Source organism: Cervus elaphus, chromosome 18, assembly GCF_910594005.1.
Source record: "Cervus elaphus chromosome 18, mCerEla1.1, whole genome shotgun sequence".
NCBI lineage: Eukaryota > Metazoa > Chordata > Mammalia > Artiodactyla > Cervidae > Cervus > Cervus elaphus.
Genome location: NC_057832.1, coordinates 32,156,554 through 32,175,406, shown reverse-complemented (window position 1 = coordinate 32,175,406; position 18,853 = coordinate 32,156,554). Strand labels below are relative to the sequence as shown.

Below are 18,853 nucleotides of genomic sequence, written 5' to 3'. Positions count from 1 at the left end.
ATTCTCCAGGCAAGAATGCTGGAGTGGGTAACCATCCTCTTCTCCAGGGAATCTTCCTGATCTAGGGATCAAATCCAGGTCTCCTATGCTGCAGGTGAATTCTTCACAGTCTGAGCCACCAGGGAAGTCCCATAATAAAGTATATGACCAGCTATCGGGGGAAGTACTAGTGATAGAAATATATACTAGGAGCGCCACAGCTTGTGGAAGAGATTAGGGAAGTTAGAAAATAGATCGCATTAAGTGAAGACTTGAAGAATGAGAATGAATTAAGTATCTAGAGATGGAGATAAATTTTGTATTATTCTAGGTTTCTGATGGGGTTTCACCGGTGGCTCAGTGGTAAAGAACTCAGGTTCAATCCCTGGGTCAGGAAGATTCCCTGGAGAAGGAACTGGCAACCCACTCCAATATTCTTGCCTGGAAAATTCCACGGACAGAGAAACCCAGAGAATGACAGTCATGGGATTGCAAAAGAATCAGATATATCTTAATGACTAAATAATAACAATTCAGATTTCTGGTGGGACAGGAGGACACATTTGAAGGGATGAAGAAATTCAGCAAGAAGTCCCAGTAGAATTGGCTAATGATTGGCCTGATTAGTTGGATTGTGTCCCCTTCTCTCCTGCTAAACTGTGAGAATCATGAGGGCAAGGAGCATTCCCTTCTGTTTCCTTTTATATTCCCCTGGACTGAGCTTGGTTCCTGGTACACGGTAGTAACCCAAGGATTATTTGTGAAATCAAAACAAAACTAGAGGAGAACTGGAAACCCTGAGGTTAAGGACAGACTTCATACACACCACATAGATAATTTAATATTAACCCTACAAGTGACGCAACTGACCCAGCTTTTAAAATAGTGCTCAAACTCAAAATAAATAAATAAATAAAATAAAATAAAATAGTGCTCAAACTCATTAAGTGGGTATACAGTGAAGTGAAGAACTCAGTTCTACCCAAAGCCAGAAGGGTTTCCAATGTACATCATATCTCTTAGAAAAAAATAAAACCACAGGCCTTTGTGTTAATTTCATGTATACAGCAAACAGATCAGTCATACATATACGTGTGTCCAATCTTTTCTAGATGCTTTTCCCGTGCAGGCCGTTGCAGAGTAAGGAGTAACAGTCCCTATGCTTACGCAGTTGGTCCTCATTAGTTACCTGTTTTACACATGTGCTGTGTGCTTAGTTGCTGAGCTGTGTCCGACTCTTTGCAACCCCATGGACTGTAGCCTGCCAGGCTCCTCTGTCCATGGGGATTCTCCAGGCAAGAATACTGCAGTGGGTGGCCATGCCCTCCTCCAGGGGATCTTCCCAACCCAGGGATCACACCCAGGTCTCCTGCATCACAGGCGGCTTCTTTACCCTCTGAGCCACCAGGGAAGCCCCATTTTGCATACAGTAGTGTGTGTATGTCAATCCCAGGCTCCCATTTTATCCCTTCCCATCCCATTACCCACTGGTAAGCCATCTAATTTGTATTTCTGTTTTGTAATTCACTCAGTGTGACTATCTCCAGGTCCCTCCATGTTGCTACAAATAGCATTACTTTGTCCGTAGTAGCGGCTAAATAATATTGCATTGTATGTATGTACCACATCTTCATAGATAGGAATCTGTCTGTTCCTCTGTTGATGGATATTTAAGTTGTTTCCGTGTCCTGGCTAATGTAAATAGTGCTCTACAGTGAACATTGAGGTGCATGTATCTTTTTGGATTATGATTTTTTGCTGATTCTAGTCTAACTTCTTTATCTTGTTTTACTGTGATTTATCACAGAGTGATCACCTGTAAATATCACCAAAATACAGATATGTGTGTGTGTGTGTGTGTGTGTGTGTGTGTGTAGAGAGAGAAAGAGACAGACAGAGGGACAGAGGCAGAGAGAGAGACTCTGACTGACTCAGTGCCACTGGATAAAACCAAATGATTCCAGATAAGTAAATAGTTTCTCAAAAATTTCAACTGCTTTAGAATGAATTTAAAAATCTTACTTGGGACTATCAGCTCTGAGGGAAAAAGAAAGAAAAAATATCACTTAGATTTCAGGCCAAATAGATGAATAAATCTAATCTTCAAATTTAAGTCCTAGGATTAAACTTGGTCTCATCCATTCTGTTTAACCCTTGAAAATTCATCTGCTTTTGCACTCTGCTGTTCTCATTCAAAGTGACATTATCATTTAGATAAAATTTTAAATACACACATCTGAAAAAAATACTCAAGGTAGCAATCTAGTCATCTTGTCATGCTCTGGCAATTACTACAGAACCTTCTGCTTTCTAATATTTGTTTTTTAAAATAAGAAACCTGCTGCTCTATAACACAGGGAACCCAGCCTGGTATCGTATGATGACCTAGATAGGTAGAATATGGGGAAGGGAAGCTCAAGAGGAAGGGGATAGAGATAAATAATTATGACTGATTTGCATTGATGAGACCACCACAACATTGTAAAGCAATTATCCTCCAATAAATTTTTTTTTTAAGTAAGAAGCCGGAAAAGACTTTAGGGATCACTGCTATGATAAGTTCATTACCAAATCACAGTTGTAAAAGTACACTGATGCAATGTATTGGAACAATGCCAAGAAGACCTTCTTGTCTCTGAAGTTAATGACAAGGGGGCCATCTGATGGATCACAAACCGCTGGATCTGTAAATGAAAATTGTTGTTAAACATGTTCAGAAAGCTTTGAACTTCAGCATTTGAGCAGTGATTGTGAACATACATCCACATATATGAGAAAAGTCATTGTCTTTAAAATTGGTTCTTTCAAATCACGGCTGCCTTATTGTCCCGCATGTCAACCTCACACCTAACTACAAGAGATTAGATCCCTACTTGGTGTCATTAGAAATGAGGTAAGAAAAAAACAAGCAAACAAAACAAAAAACATTGTGCAAGTGGATTGATTAACTCAATTATGTTAGTAACAACAGAAAAAGAAATGAGGTACAAATCTCAAATAGTATTTTTGAGATATGTATGTATTTTGAGTAAAAAGTCACAGATAATACAGTAATAAACTAAGTAAACTTCAACACTGGAAGTTGCTTTCTGTCAATGAAATAATTCTATAATATGGCCAGGTGTAGTCAGTATCAGTAATCTAAACTCATAATGGTTTTCACTAGGCTTAAAATAGGCCTACTCTGTCATAAATGGACAATTTTTTACTTTATTGAGAAGTTGACAAAATTCCACAAAATTTCTATTAAAATTCACAGCATATTAAAATAGACATTTTATTTCTCAGTTTAAAAATTGAAAGTCAAATGACATTTATGAACTCACTACTGGACACTAGACTGGCAATGATTGCTTACCAGGGGAAATGTCTGTGAATTGAGCTTTGGCTAATGTTTGAAGAGAAAACAATCTGCTTGGACTCTATTGTAAAAAACTAAACCTGCAGTTTCTTTTCTTGAAGCTCATCTCATTACCTGGCCTTCTGAGGTAGAAAACTGGATGTAAGTGAATGCTATGAGGCTTAGCACAAAGTGAGACTGTGGAATGTTATGACAAGAAAATCTGGAAATATTGCAGAAATCAAAATGCTCTTAATAGTGCAATAAAAAAAAAAATCTATAAAACACCACACTGCAAAAATAAGCTGTCTTACATTACCTGGGTGTAATGATGCTAAATGTAGAACCCTGACAGCCTAGGCAGATCTCAAAAAAATAAATAAATAAAAACTAAAAATAACAAGATAATTCATCAGCAGGTTAGTCGTTTTAACCTGAAGCAAATAAACTAGAACATGAAGAATTACAGGTTGATTTGTTAGTTTTGAAAAAAATATATTTGCCTAAGGTTTGTGTATATATGAGAATGTGTGTGTGTGTGTGTGTGTGTGTGTGTGTGTGATGCTAGTTCTACAAGAGGAAGCTGTGTAGACTAACAGACATATAACATAAAAAATAAAACAAAATAAAAATGAAGAAGCAAACCCATCTTCCAATTTAGGATTTCATTAAAACTTTGAATTGTTTGTGTGTATGATAGCATTTATCCTCTAATACATGATAGATTTTTAAGTCCTCATGTGATTTTCATGATGGCAAGAGAAGACTGAAAACAAACTGCTTAAAAACTTCAGCCTGCACTCAGAGGGCTCCTGGCCACTCATCCTTCATAACTAAAGAAGTGACTTCAGTGTTTACCTGGAGCTTCTGTTTCAGTATAAGTGGCAGTTGACCTTTGGGATTTCTGTCCCTGTTTAAACTGACTTTCTCTAATGCTTATAAGTGAATAGAGAGTGCCATCATGATTCAGTGAATGTATCTGAACTTGAACACAGCACAGAGCACCTGGATCAAGACCAGGTCTGGTCTGAACAAAGAAACATCAAATAGCAAAGGAAAAAAATTAAATGGGAAAGTAAACCAGGGTTCAAATGGTAAACGTAACAGGTAAGTTATTTTATTTAATGAAGTAGAAAGAAGCACAGTATCAAAATGATTAATAATCAGTAAGACACACACAGTTCCTGAATTCAGGCTAGGTATCCATTTATTATTGTGGAGGGGTGAATGTGGCTTTATGTGAAACATCCTTCCTAAAATGAAAGAAAGAAAAATAAATTCACCTTGCTTTTCCATGAAGGGGAAAATAGTCGTAAACACCAAGACAATTTTCCTGAAGGACCAATGCAGTTCCTAAAAATGAAATACAGTCGTGTTTGTCATTATGTTGGGCTTCCCTGTGGCTCAAACGGTAAAGAATCTGCCTGCCATGCAGAGGACTCAAGTTCAATCCCTGGGTCGGGAAGATCCCGTGGAGGAAGGAATGGCAACCCACTCCAGTATTCTTGCCTGGAGAATTCCATGGACGGAGGAGCCTGACAGGCTACAGTTCATGGGGTTGCAGTGAGTCGGACACGATCGAGAGACTAACACTTTCACTTTCACTACAGTTTGTTATATTACAATTAAACTTCGTCATTACCACCTAAGGCTTTCCCTTTCCATGTTTCATAATGTCCCTGAGAGAAATACTTCACTTAGGTATGCCAGAAAGAAAGTCATTTTGAATACATATGAAAATTTGTCTGATATAATTCTCAATAGCTGGGATAAATAAATATTCTTTTTGCCTTGCAACATATCTATGATAACCAAATTATACAATGAAATCTTGGGCTTCTCCTAACTTCCATAGTGTAAAATAGACTATTCTTGAGACTCTTAAAGATATTTTTTTTTGACCAAAGATTCATTCTGTGTTGCGAATAAGGACTAGAAAGAATACCTGCTGTCATAGGTCTTATATTATAGCAAAGATTTTACAATAAGTAAATACATACAAAAATTTATAAATTCAGTTTCATCATGTGGAGCTTTCTGATATGACAGAAATAAACAAGATGGTATAGAGTAATTGATGGATGCCATTCTATTTAGAATGAGTGGTGAAGGAATGCTTTTCTAAGAAAGCTTCAGTTACTTTGAAGCAGAAAAACAGTTTGAAGCAGAGGAAACAGTTATGTAATGAGCCAGTGAAAGTATATGGCTGGTAAAGAAGGAAGTTTAAGTGCAGAGATCCTGATATGGGCAAAATGTTTTTGTCTTTTTGAGCAAGAGCAAGGAACTCTGTGTGCCTAGAGTGAAATGAGCAGAAGGAAGCCAGCTATTTACAGATGAGAATAGGAGAAGACAATGGCAGATTATTGGAAGGTTTTCAGTAGGGAACATGATCTAATAAATACTTCATTAGTCTTAGGACATAATATAGCACTTATGTACCCAAGTGTCAAAACAAAAAATACCCTGCAGTGATTTATCATGGAGTGATTACCTGTGTAACATCACCAAAAATATACAACATTGGCAGCACCGTGGAAAATTTCCTTATATTCTCTCTTCATTTGCAAGCCTTGAACCACCACATTAGAGACCCTTATCCTGACCTTGATGATAAGTGCTTTCATGATTTTTCATCTAATTTTAACACCTAAGAATGTATCCCTAAACATTATAGCTTAACTTGTGTGTTGAAATAAATTCAGTCATTTATTCTTCTGTATCTGCATTTATTTATTCAGTATCATATTTGTGAAATTTGCTCATTTTGTTGTCTTTGACTTTGGTTTGTTCATATTTGTTGCTATACAGTATTGCAGAGACTGAGAAAATCAAAATAGAATGCAGTCCCTGTGAGAGGCGCGTGATTACAGTTGGCTCTTATCGCTAGAGTTCTGCCATTTGGGGTCCCAAACCAAGACAAACAGTATTTCGCAAGCCACCTACTTTGGTGGCCTGGAACTCAGCCCCATGACTGTGACAGAAACACTCTTCACTCTCCTGGAATTCCTCCTGAAATGAAGGAAAGCCCACAGGGTAAAAGTAGTCCACTATCCTGGGTATCTCCATCCTTAGTCAGAGGGTGACCCAGTTTCTTTACTTCATTGTTAGCTTTCTAAGCCTTCAAGTAGATGGACATATACATATACACGCACATGCACACACATACACATTTGTTGTTTAGTTGCTGAGTCACATCCAACTCTGCAACCCCATGACTGCAGCACACCAGACTTCCCTGTCCTTCACTGTCTCCCGGAGTTTGCTCAGACTCATGTCCATTGAGTCAATGATGCCATCCAGCCATCTCAGCCTCTGTCGCTCCCTTCTCCTCCTGCCCTCAATCTTTCTCAGCATCAGAGTCTTTTTCAGTGAGTTAGCTCTTGGCATCTGGTGGCCAGAGTATTGGAGCTTCATCTTCCTTCCATCAGCATCAGTCCTTCCAATGAATATTCCGGTTTAATTTCCTTTAGGATTGACTAGTTTGATCTCCTTGCTGTCCAAGGGACTCTCAAGAGCATTCTTCTGCATCACAGTGTTAAAGCATCAATTCTTTGGCACCCAGCCTTTTTTGTGGTTCAACTCTCACATCCGTACATGATTACTAGAAGAAAACATAGCTTTGACTATATGGACCTTTGTTGGCATATACACATACACCTGGGCATGTACATGTATGTGGATATGCTTATGCATATGCACATGTATGTATACAACAACACTACTTATTTTCTTTGTTGAACTGGCCCAAATTACCTAGTTCTTATCACAATAAGTAAAGCCTCCCTAATTTATATTTTAAAAATACTGATTACCTTAAGAAGAATGGAGTTTACTTAAGTGATAAGAATTAAAGACAGAATATAAGCTAGGTCAAAAATTCTGTTGTCTGCACAATAGATGAAGATGTCTTTGGCTGGATATGATAGCTGTGGAGAGAGCTTTTTTTTTTTAGGTAGGACTCTCAGGACTTGCCAGTTGTCAGGATATGTAGGAAATAGGAAATATAGGTGTTAAATAACTTAACTTCCAAGGGAAAATTCTGTACAGGATAAACTATTCCTGTTTCATTGCAACTTGATATCTTAGTCAAATAAGATTGTTTTCTTTGGTGTTATTTTTCCATTTTTAAAATATATTCTTAGACTTTGCATTTTGGAAATATAATTATAGGGTGATGCATATATTAAAGCAAATAAAATTCAAATGCCACAGATAAACTAAAGGAAAAGTACAATAATTTTAAAAACCTTGACTGTTAAAATCATGTCAAGTGTATTGCAGGTAATGTGTGCCGTATGAAACTCTGATGCCTAATAGTGTAGGATAGTTAAATCCAATCGAAGTTGCATCCAGTTGAAGGATTTCCTTAAGAAAACCTATCTGGTTCAAAACAAATGTCATCTTTGACTGATAAACCAATGTCTAATAACTTTCTCTCCCGAGTCAATCAGTGAATTCAACAACCATTTGCCTTAGTTGAAAGGAAGTCCCTTAAAGTTCCTTGTTGAAGCTAGAAGTAAAACTATTCAAAGCCAGGAAACAAACCAAAAAAAAAAAAAAAGAGTAGCGCTTCAGAGGAGACATTTCTGTGACTGATGTATTTGCTAAAACTGGATTCTGGATGCCTAAGAAAATTAGGATTAAAGGACAAGTATTAAAAAAACGCAAAAGAAGCATGTAATGTCGGAGTGAAATATAAAGTAGAGGAAATGTTAAAATTGATTGAAAGTACCTAGACAGTATATTAAAAAACAGAGACATCACTTTGTTGTCAAAGGTCCGCATAGTCAAAGCTACAGTTTTTCCACTAGTCATGTACGGATATGAGAATGGGACCATAAAGAAGGCTGCACACCGAAGAGTTGATGCCTTCGAACTGTGTTATTGGAGAAGACTCTTGAGAGTCCCTTGGATGGCAAGGAGATCAAGCCAGTCAACTCTAAAGGAAATCAACCCTGAATATTCACTGGAAGGACTGATGCTGAAGCTGAAGCTCCAATACTTTGGCCACCAATGCAAAGAGCCGACTCACTGGAAAAGATTGAAGGAAAGAGGAGAAGAGAGTGGCAGAGGACAAGGTGGTTAGACAGCATCACTGACTCAATGGACATGAATTTGAGCAAACTCCAGGAGATAGTGAAGGACAGGGAAGCCTGGTATGCTGCGGTCCATGGGATTGCAAAGAGTCAGACATGGCTTAGCAACTGAACAACAAATGGTTATAAGTATAGGGATTTTGCTGGGTGTGTTGTTTCTATTTGGGCTCAGTAATATCAACAAGCATAACACAAACTATTAACAACAGCCTGATAGACAGTATGTCTCGGGCATGAGGAATGTGGGTTATGCCCCATGGGGACCTGTAACACAATATGAGAGAGATACCAAATGTAAAAATGCCCCCAAGTGAGTTTGTAACTGTCACCCCTTTTCTGCCTCTCCAGAAACTCTTCATATGCTCTCCTGTCCATGTAGTTAAAACCGTGTGACTCAGTGTTTGATTCATAAAATTTTATCACAGTGGATATACATTGTGTGTGTGATTAGGGGGGTGGGAGGGAGGGAGGAAGATAAAGAAGGATGAGCTGAAATGGGGATAGTACTTTGTAGTAGTTGTTGGTCTAACTGAAGTACATTAGTCTTAATATCAGTAGTTATTTTTTTTTATTTAGCTTGCTATACTGAAGCAAATCTTTTTACCCAAAACTTTTATTAATATACTCTGTCATTTATTCATTCACCTATTCAATATTGAATCCTTAAAATGTATCAAAAACTACTCTAGAAGATTATGATACATTGATCAAATGATTCTTATTATAGAAATGTAATTCTGCATTTATTTAGGCTTTTCCACATAGGCATTTTTTCATTTACTTTTTCCCTGGAAACTCTACATTGTAGCCTGCCCGGGACTTTTACGAAGTGTCCTTTCACTTTTTCTGCTTGCTACTACCTACCTTTCCTCTAATATCCACTTCCACAGCCAGCGCTTCCACCAACTTTGGATAAATATGAATTGGAATTATGAGGATTGGTTAGAAGAGAAACAATTATAGAAGGTCATGAAACAAGGTAGAGGGAGGGTTGAAGATTCAGATACTTACTTACCGGAAGCAAGAGTGTGTTCTATGTTTTTGAGAGAGTGTGTAAAAAGTAAACTGTCCAGAAACCATGTCCAAGAAAAAGATAAGTGAAGTTGCAGGCCCCATAACCCTGAACTCAGATAGAAGATGGAGAGAAGTAAAGATCTAAAGCACAAATGCCTTTTAACAGATTCATGTTAGATACATGCAGGTTTGGAGCTTTGAAAAAGTATGATTTAAACACATTTTTGATCCCTGAGCTCATTTAAGAAATAAAAGGAAATAATATGTCTTATTCTATAATTCTAAATAAATAAATCTAATATAAAATGACCTATGAAACATTTATTTGAGGTTAAAGTTTACCAAAATGAAATCAGGCAATGATGGTGACGTATTTGCTAACTGAAAGTAAAATAAGTTACCAAATAATTCATCCAGTACAGTGCTCTTTTCATAAAGAAAAAATGTATATTTTCTATACATGCAATCATACCGACTTTCATTAAATATTTATACAAAACTTCCTGTGTGCCAGGAACTGGACTACTGCTGAGGAAACAGTAGTGATCAAGAGAAAGATCTTTTTCTCTCATAAGGTTTTGAGAGGAAAAAGATGACAAAGAAAGAAATGTAGTACCCAGTGATACATCCCATCCCTCAATAGCTGGTCTGCTCCCTTTGGAAACATTTCTAGAACTTCATTAGTCTAGAGGTCAGGTAACTCTGGTTAGTCTCTTTTTAGCCCTGGTAAAGATCCTCTAAAACCTAAGCTAATTGTTCTTATTACCCATCCGATTCTCTCATTGAACTGGTGAGTCACTTCAAAGCCCAGTCCTAGGTCCTATTCACTACTATCTCCCCAAAGCCATCCTGTAATAGATTTTCAGATAACCTTTTGAATGACTGAATAACAGACAGCCACCAAAATACAAGTTGCAATAAAACACATAACGCATTTCCAAATAAATTATATAAAAAGAAAAGTAAAGAGTCTCTGTTTGCTAAGTCAGAATAAACAGATATCAGTAGAACAAAACAAGTATTTTTATTATCCTTCATAAACTTTGAATAATTTTACCCTCATCCTCATGTCCTCCTCATCTTTTATACTTTCCCCTGGCAATATTCCAACATTTCCAACTTTTCAAATGATTCGTTAGGCACAGTATGATACTCTTCACATCAGAGAGGCTGTCAATGGGCAACCACGGTCTCCGTGTGCTTGATGCTTTTGAGGGTAGTGGAGAGCCAGCTTTGACTTTCCAGAGAATGCTTGAGAGTATAGTTAACAGAATAATGTTCCCTACACTGCGAGAGAACTGCATCCTCATTTTTGGTATCTGTGAATTATGTTGTTATGTAGCAAAAGAGAAGAGGGTTGCAGAAGGAATTAAGGCTGCTGATCCACTGACTTTAAAATAAAGAGATTATACTGAATTAACTGGTTGGGTCCAGTGTAATCTCAAGGTTCCTTATAATTGGAGGAGGGAGTTAGAAAAGAGAAAACCAGAGAGAAGGCGTCATGAGAAAGACCCGGCCAAAAGTTGCTTGCTTTGAAAGGGGCTCAGGAGCAAGCAATGCAAATGGTGTCTAGAAGCTGCAAAAGACAATGGATTCCCCTTCATATCCCTCAGAAAGGAGCATATCCACCAACATTTTCATGTTAGCTTATTCAGACCCACTTCATACTTTTTCCCTCCAGAACTGAAAGATTAACAATTTGTCTTTGCCACTAAGTTTGTGCTAATTTGTTTCAACAATGGAAAACTAATAAAGGGGAGCAGAGTAAGAAAACCAGGCTATACACAGTCGTAGAGGAAAGTTGTGAAAGATTCAGCAAGAACAGCATATAAGGACTTTGAAATTTATTCAGAGAGAAGTAGGAAGCCATGGAGGGGTTTTAAACTATAGAATTTTAGAAATTAAACTCAGTCCACTCTGTGGAAGATGGATTATAGGCAAGCTGGGAGGATAAGACCTAGAAAAAGGATGCAGATAGAAAAAAGAAGGAAGCCCAGGAAGAGATGAGGAGGAGAAAAAGAAAAAAGTACCAGAAAGCCAAACCATGTTACCATTAGCTATTTTGAATTTTGACAGGTCAGGTGATTCATGTGTTTTCTTTTTTATTTTTTTTTCTTTCTGTTTTACAAGTTTCTTTACTGAGCACATTTTACATCATATGCTAAAAAAACAAAATCAGTAAATGACAAAAAACATAGAAAATAAATCAGCCACAGATATGAAATAATTAGGTCTTGTCCTGTGAAGAGAAGAGAAAATGACATTGGGTATCCCATGATGGAATGAAATACAGAAACCATGGGAAGATTTCATGATTTCCTCTGTTCACATTCATCCTGGCATGTACAAATAGAAGCTGGGCACTGAGATATTTTTATCATACAGCTGCAAATTCAGGTAAACTGTCTTTCTTGACATGATATTTGAGGAGTCTTTCTATTTTTAAGTGAGCAAATTTATAAAAGAATCTTTATTTCCAAACTATTCAGTGATTGGTGTTTCTAAGTATAATGTATGCACTAAATGCACATATTCAACAAATAGGAGTATCTCTAATTTAAATATATAAAGAAAATCATTTCTAAGCAAAGAAGTTCAAAGGACATGTCAGTAGGTGTCTACTGAACTTTTTTTGCTTCTATTTGCTCATCCTAAGAATGATTTAGACACAATCATTCTAGCCTTCTCAATCTGTGGTTTGACCATCCAGAAGGCCCAGTACACTAGATGATTAATTTTTGATCTGGTATTTTGCATCATGTAAAGATGGTCCCAAATAAAACCAGTAGTGGCCAAAGCTCTGCATACTTATACTGTTTTTAATGAGGGCTTCCCTGGTGGCTCAGACTGTGAAGAATCTATCCGCAATACAGGAGACCTGGGTTCGATCCCTGCATGAGGAGGATCTCCTGGAGAAGGGAATGACTGAAATAGGAGCCATTGTCAAGACCAGCACCTCTGAGAAATCTGATTTCAAAATCAGAAACTGCTCATCTCATGGTTTGAAATCAGATAGCAGGTATGCAGAGGCTCTCTTCATGTGCAGATAGGTTAAATAGTTTTCTTAGGATGGTAGTACAATTCATCCAGTAAGTAAGACCACCCAGGATCTGAATTAGAATGAGCCATTTAATAACATGTACTTTCACCTGCTGGTTTAAGGATTGATACTCCCCGAGAAAGAATGGTAATCAGTTCAGCTCAGTTCAGTCACTCAGTCCTGTCCATGTCTGACTGTTTGTGACCCCATGAATCGCAGCACCCCAGGCCTCCCTGTCCATCACCAACTCCCGGAGTTTACTCAAACTCATGCCCGTCGAGTCGGTGATGCCATCCAGCCATCTCATCCTCTGTCGTCCCCTTCTCCTTCTGCCCCCAATCCCTCCCAGCATCAGGGTCTTTTCCAGTGAGTCAACTCTTTGCATGAGGTGGCCAAAGTATTGGAGTTTCAGCTTCAGCATCAGTCCTTCCAATGAACACCCAGGACTCATCTCCTTCAGGATGGACTGGTTGGATCCCCTTGCAGTCCAAGGGACTCTCAAGTGTCTTCGCCAACACCACAGTTCAAAAGCATCAATTTTTCAATGCTCAGCTTTCTTCACAGTCCAACTCTCACATCCATACATGACCACTGGAAAAACCAGAGCTTTGACGAGATGGACCTTTGTTGGCAAAGTAATGTCTCTGCTTTTTAATATGCTGTCTAGGTTGGTCATAACTTTCCTTCCAAGGAGTAAGTGTCTTTTAATTTGATGGCTGCAGTCACCATCTGCAGTGATTTTGGAGCCCCCCAAAATAAAGTCTGACACTGTTTCCACTGTCTCCCCATCTATTTCCCATGAGGTGATGGGACCAGATGCCATGATCTTAGTTTTCTGAATGTTAAGCTTTAAGCCAACTTTTTCACTCTCCTCTTTCACTTTTATCAAGAGGCTTTCTAGTTCTTCTTCACTTTCTGCCGTAAGGGTGGTGTCATCTGCATATCAGAGGTTATTGATATTTCTCCCGGCAATCTTGATTCCAGCTTGTGCTTCTTCCAGCCCAGTGTTTCTCATGATGTACTCTGCATATAAGTTAAATAAGCAGGATGGCAATATACAGCCTTGGCGTGCTCCTTTTCGTATTGGGAACCAGTCTGTTCTTCCATGTCCAGTTCTAACTGTTGCTTCCTGACCCGCATACAGGTTTCTCAAGAGGCAGGTCAGGTGGTCTGGTATTCCCATCTCCTTCAGAATTTTCCACAGTTTATTGTGATCCACAGAGTCGAAGGCTTTGGCGTACTCAATAAAGCAGAAATAGATGTTTTTCTGGAACTCTCTTGCTTTTTCGATGATCCAGTGGATACTGGCAATTTGATCTCTGGTTCCTCTGCCTTTTCTAAAACCAGCTTGAACACCTGGAAGTTCTCGGTTCAGATATTGCTGAAGCCTGGCCTGGAGAATTTTGAGCATTACTTTACTAGCATGTGAGATAAGTGCAATTGTGCGGTAGTTTGAGCATTCTTTTGGATTGCCTTTCTTAGGGATTGGAATGAAAACTCACCTTTTCCAGTCCTTTGGCCACTGCTGAGTTTTCCAAATTTGCTGACATATTGAGTGCAGCACTTTCACAGCAGCATCTTTCAGGGTTTGAAATAGCTCAACTGGAATTCCATCACATCCATTAGCTTTGTTCATAGTGATGCTTTTTAAGGCCTACTTGACTTCACATTCCAGGATGTCTGACTCTAGGTGAGTGAGCACACCATCATGATTATCTGGGTTGTGAAGATCTTTTTTGTACAGTTCTTCTGTGTATTGTTGCCACCTCTTAATATCTTCTGCTTCTGTTAGGTCCATACCATTTCTGTCCTTTATCGAACCCATCTTTGCATGAAATGTTCCCTCGGTATCTCTGATTTTCTTGAAGAGATCTCTAGTCTTTCCCATTTTGTTGTTTTCCTCTATTTCTTTGCATTGATCGCTGAGGAAGGCTTTCTTATCTCTCCTTGCTATTCTTTGAAACTCTGCATTCAAACGGGAATATCTTTCCTTTTCTCTCTTGCTTTTAGCTTCTCTTCATTTCACAGCTATTTGTAAGGCCTCCTTAGACAACCATTTTGCCTTTTTGCATTTCTTTTCCATGGGGATGGTCTTGATCCCTGTCTCCTGTACAATGTCACGAACCTCCATCCATAGTTCATCAGGCTCTCTGTCTATCAGATCTAGTCCCTTAAATCTATTTCTCACTTCCACTGTATAGTCATAAGGGATTTGATTTAGGTCATACCTGAATGGTCTAGTCGTTATCCCTACTGTCTTAGTTTAAGTCTGAATTTGGCAATAAGGAGTTCATGATCTGAGCCACAGTCAGCTCCAGGTCTTGTTTTTGCTGACTGTATAGAGCTTCTCCATCTTTGGCTGCAAAGAATATAATCAGTCTGATTTCGGTGATGACTATCTGGTGATGTCCATGTGTAAACTCTTCTCTTGTGTTGTTGGAAGAGGGTATTTGTCATGACCAGTGCATTCTCTTGGCAAAACTCTATCAGCCTTTGTCCTGCTTCATTCTGTACTCCAAGGCCAAATTTGCCTACTACTCCAGGTGTTTCTTGACTTCCTACTTTTGCATTCCAGTCCCCTATAATGAAAAGGATATCTTTTTTGGGTGTTAGTTCTAAAAGGTCTTGTAGGTCTTCATAGAACCATTCAACTTCAGCTTCTTCAGCGTTACTGGTTGGGGCATAGGCTTGGATTACTGTGATATTGAATGGTTTGCCTTGGAAACGAACAGAGATCATTCTGTCGTTTGAAGAATGGTAATAGATATGTCCAAAGATTGGTTCCCTAATTAAAAGTTCCAAAACACTGCTGAAATATACCTTTTACTTTGTACCAGTTTATTTAAAAAAGAGCCAGGTTTGAATTGTCGTCAAGCCAAGATATGAATGTGAGCACGCAGAGTCCCACTGACAGAGAATGGGAGGATCGCTGCAGCACTTTTCACAGCTTGGATGCCCTTAAAACACTGTGAGAAGACAGCCTTACCCTAGTCTGCATTCTGCGTCAGTGCCGATGGGGCAGTACCACTTTGCAGGGGAAGAGGAGGAGAAAGAGACAACATGAGTGAGTCATGTCATATCCGCCACAGATAAAAGTGCAGTCAAAGAAAGGACTCACAGGGAAGGACTTTTGTACTTCAACATTATAGTTAACATGTTCCCAAAGACATTAACAATTACTTTTTAAAACCAAAGATATATTAAACCAAAGTGACTTTTCACAAACAAAACAAGTTAAGTTGTCATAATTTCTACTGCTTTTCACAGCATGTTATGTTAAAATAACATTCAGACTTCAAAAGCAAGCATTTGTCCCTCAGAGATTGTGCCTGTTTTGTGAAGAAATTGAATAGGAGTTAAATAGTAGATGTTACTAACAATTTCCAGAAGTTACTCTGTCTGAAACTCCTGAGATTAGCGCTTGGCTCTCTGGCCAGTGTTTGCTTTGTTGTGTAAAATAACCTTATGATCTGTTGCTTAGAGAAGCAAAATGTTTAGGGCGACAAGATCTTTGTTGCCTACTTACAGAGTTTGTGATTTTACTAGTAATGGCAGAATTTTCTGCTTACATTGTATAAATTACCTGGATGTATTCCTGCTCTTTACTATTAGAAATCTATAAAAATTTCTGAAAATAAAATTTTAAAACTGGAACTTTTCTCTGGGTGATGTAAAAGGTATTATACTGAAAAATTTTCTAATCAGAACAAAAATGGTAGAGAGAATTTCAAACTTTATTAGGCCAAAACTATAGATAACTATAAGACTGACTGGAGAATTTCCTCTAAGGAGGATTTTTTTAGTGATATTTTTAATTTATTATCTCTTTTTGGCTATGCTGGGTCTTTGCTGCTGCATGGACTTTTCTCTAGTTGTGGGGAGTGGGGGCTACTCTCTAGTTGTCGTGTGCAGGCTTCTCATTGCAGTGGCTTCTCCTTGCAGAGCATGAGTCTAGGGTAGTTGCAGCACATGGGCTTAGTTGTTCTGCAGCTTGTGGGATCTTCCTGGACCAGGGATCAAACTCATGTCCTCTGTATTGGAAGGAGGATTCTTCATCACTGAGCCATGGGGGAACCCCCTGAGGAAGATTTAAGATTCCTGAATCAAAACAATTGGGATTACCAAGCAAAGAGCCAAAACCTGAGAAGACATTTTAGGACCATTTCACTTCAAACTCATGTCTCCTTGAGATGTAAATGAAATTATTTCTCATACCTAGGTCAATAATAAAGAAATTCCTTAAAATTTACAAGTTAGGAAATGATTTAATGTTTCATCTCTTTGTATTTAACAATGAACAACATTTGTCTACTTTTCAGATAGTGTGGTATTTTGGCACTTCCTCCCTAGGACTCTGTGGGGGTAGGGGGCACAATGGGTTTGTTATTCATGATCATTTTCCTTGACTGTTCAATCCCAGTCCATCCAAGAGTCTGACATTCCCTGATTTAGGTCTACTTCATTCCTGGAAATTAGGTTGTCTTATTATGCTATCTGTGGTAAACTGTATTATTGTTCACAAATATTCACCGATAGAAGAAAAGGATACATTTGCTCCTATAACCTCTTGACCTCCTGTGTGACATGAGACCCTTATTGTTGAATGGCATATAAGCAGAAGTAGTTGGTGTCTCCTCTGGGCAGAACCTTCAAGGAGCAATGTATAGTTAGCATGTCTCCCCCTACACCCATCACAACAGCCAGCAGTGTCCCAGATAGTTTGAAGGAAGTATGCAGCCAACTTAGAATTCATCTTGAATGTGCAGCACAGATAAAAATAAAGCTTTTTGGTTGTAAGTCACCAAGAACTTAGGTTCTTTGTGCAACAAGATAAACTAGCCTTTCTTGACAGGTTGGTCTCTCATCATTGATCTCTTAGAACCTGTGTTTTCCAATGCCAAAAGTTAAATCTAAGAAGTCATTCTTTTCAAGATGTTCAGATTGTAGAAGATGAAATAATTAACTTTCAGTCAGTCTCAGGAATTCAATTTAATGTCTTTCCCAAAGAGGGATAAGAGATCTAATGCTCACTCCTCTGTTTTCCAAATCTCTTTCTTGGAATGCAGTGCCTTGAAAACCTGAGGTTGCTTAGAATAAGGAATATAGCTTTTTACCCTGTACCTGTGTTGGGCTTTGGGGTCAAGCCAGAGCCTCTCTTTCCTTCACTGTGTCTATGTGCATCTTCCCATACATGTAGTTCCGTGTTGATTGTAATGTATGCCAAATTTATAACAGTGTTACATGCACTTTGGATTGGGTTATAGTATTTAATTTTGCACATTTTCTGAATGTCAATTAATGAGTTTGTAGTTCAGGTTGACCACCCCAGAGTAGCAAACATAATGGACAGAAAAATACAGCTGTTTTTCTTGATACTAATCATACAGATTTGCAAGTTCAGTTCAGCTGCTCAGTCATGTCCGACTTTGTGACCCCATAGACTGAAGCACACCAGGCCTCCCTGTCCATCACCAACTCCTGGAGCTTACTCAAACTCATGGCCATCGAGTCGGTGATGCCATCCAAACATCTCATCCTCTGTCATCCCCTTCTCCTCTGGCCTTTAATCTTTCCCAGCATCAGGGTCTTTCCCAATGAGTCAGTTCTTCACATCAGGTGGCCAAAGTATTGGAGTTTCAGCTTCAGCATCAGTCCTTCCAATGAATGTTCAGGACTGATTTCCTTTAGGATGGACTGGTTGGAACTCCTTGCAGTCCAAGGGACTCTCAAGAGTCTTCTCCAACACCACAGTTCAAAAGCATCAATTCTTTGATACTCAGCTTTCTTTATAGTCCAACTCTCACATCCATACTGACTATTGGAAAAACCATAGCTTTGACTAGACAGATCTTTATTGGCAAAGTAATGTCTCTGCTTTTTAATGTGCTGTCTAGGTTGGTCATAACTTTCCTTCCAAGGAGCAAGCGTCTTTTAATTTCATGGCTGCAATCACCATCTGCAGTGATTTTGGAGCCCCCCAAAATAAAGTTTGTCAGTGATTCCACTGTTTCCCCATCTATTTGCCATGAAGTGATGGGACCAGATGCCATGATCTTAGTTTTCTGAATGTTGAGTTTTAAGCCAACTTTTTTCACTCTCCTCTTTCACTTTCATCAAGAGGCCCTTTAGTTTTTTCTGCTTTCTGGGTGGTGTCAGCAGCATATCTGAAGGTATTGATATTTCTCCTAACAATCTTGATTCCAGCTTGTGCTTCATCCAGCCCAGCATTTCTCATGATGTACTCTGCATATAAGTGAAATAAGCATAGTGACAATATACAAACTTGACGTACTCCTTTCCTGATTTGGAACCATGTCTGTTGTTCCTTGTCCCGTTCTAACTGTTGCTTCTTGACCTGCATACAGATTTACAAAGCCGCATTTA

General features: G+C 38.6%; 1 protein-coding gene across 4 annotated transcripts in view; it reads left to right on the top strand.

Moving 5' to 3' along the window:
• Window positions 1-18,853, top strand: part of DGKB (diacylglycerol kinase beta) — an 809,350-nt gene that overhangs the window by 635,970 nt on the left and 154,527 nt on the right. The gene's annotated exons all lie outside the window — the stretch shown is intronic.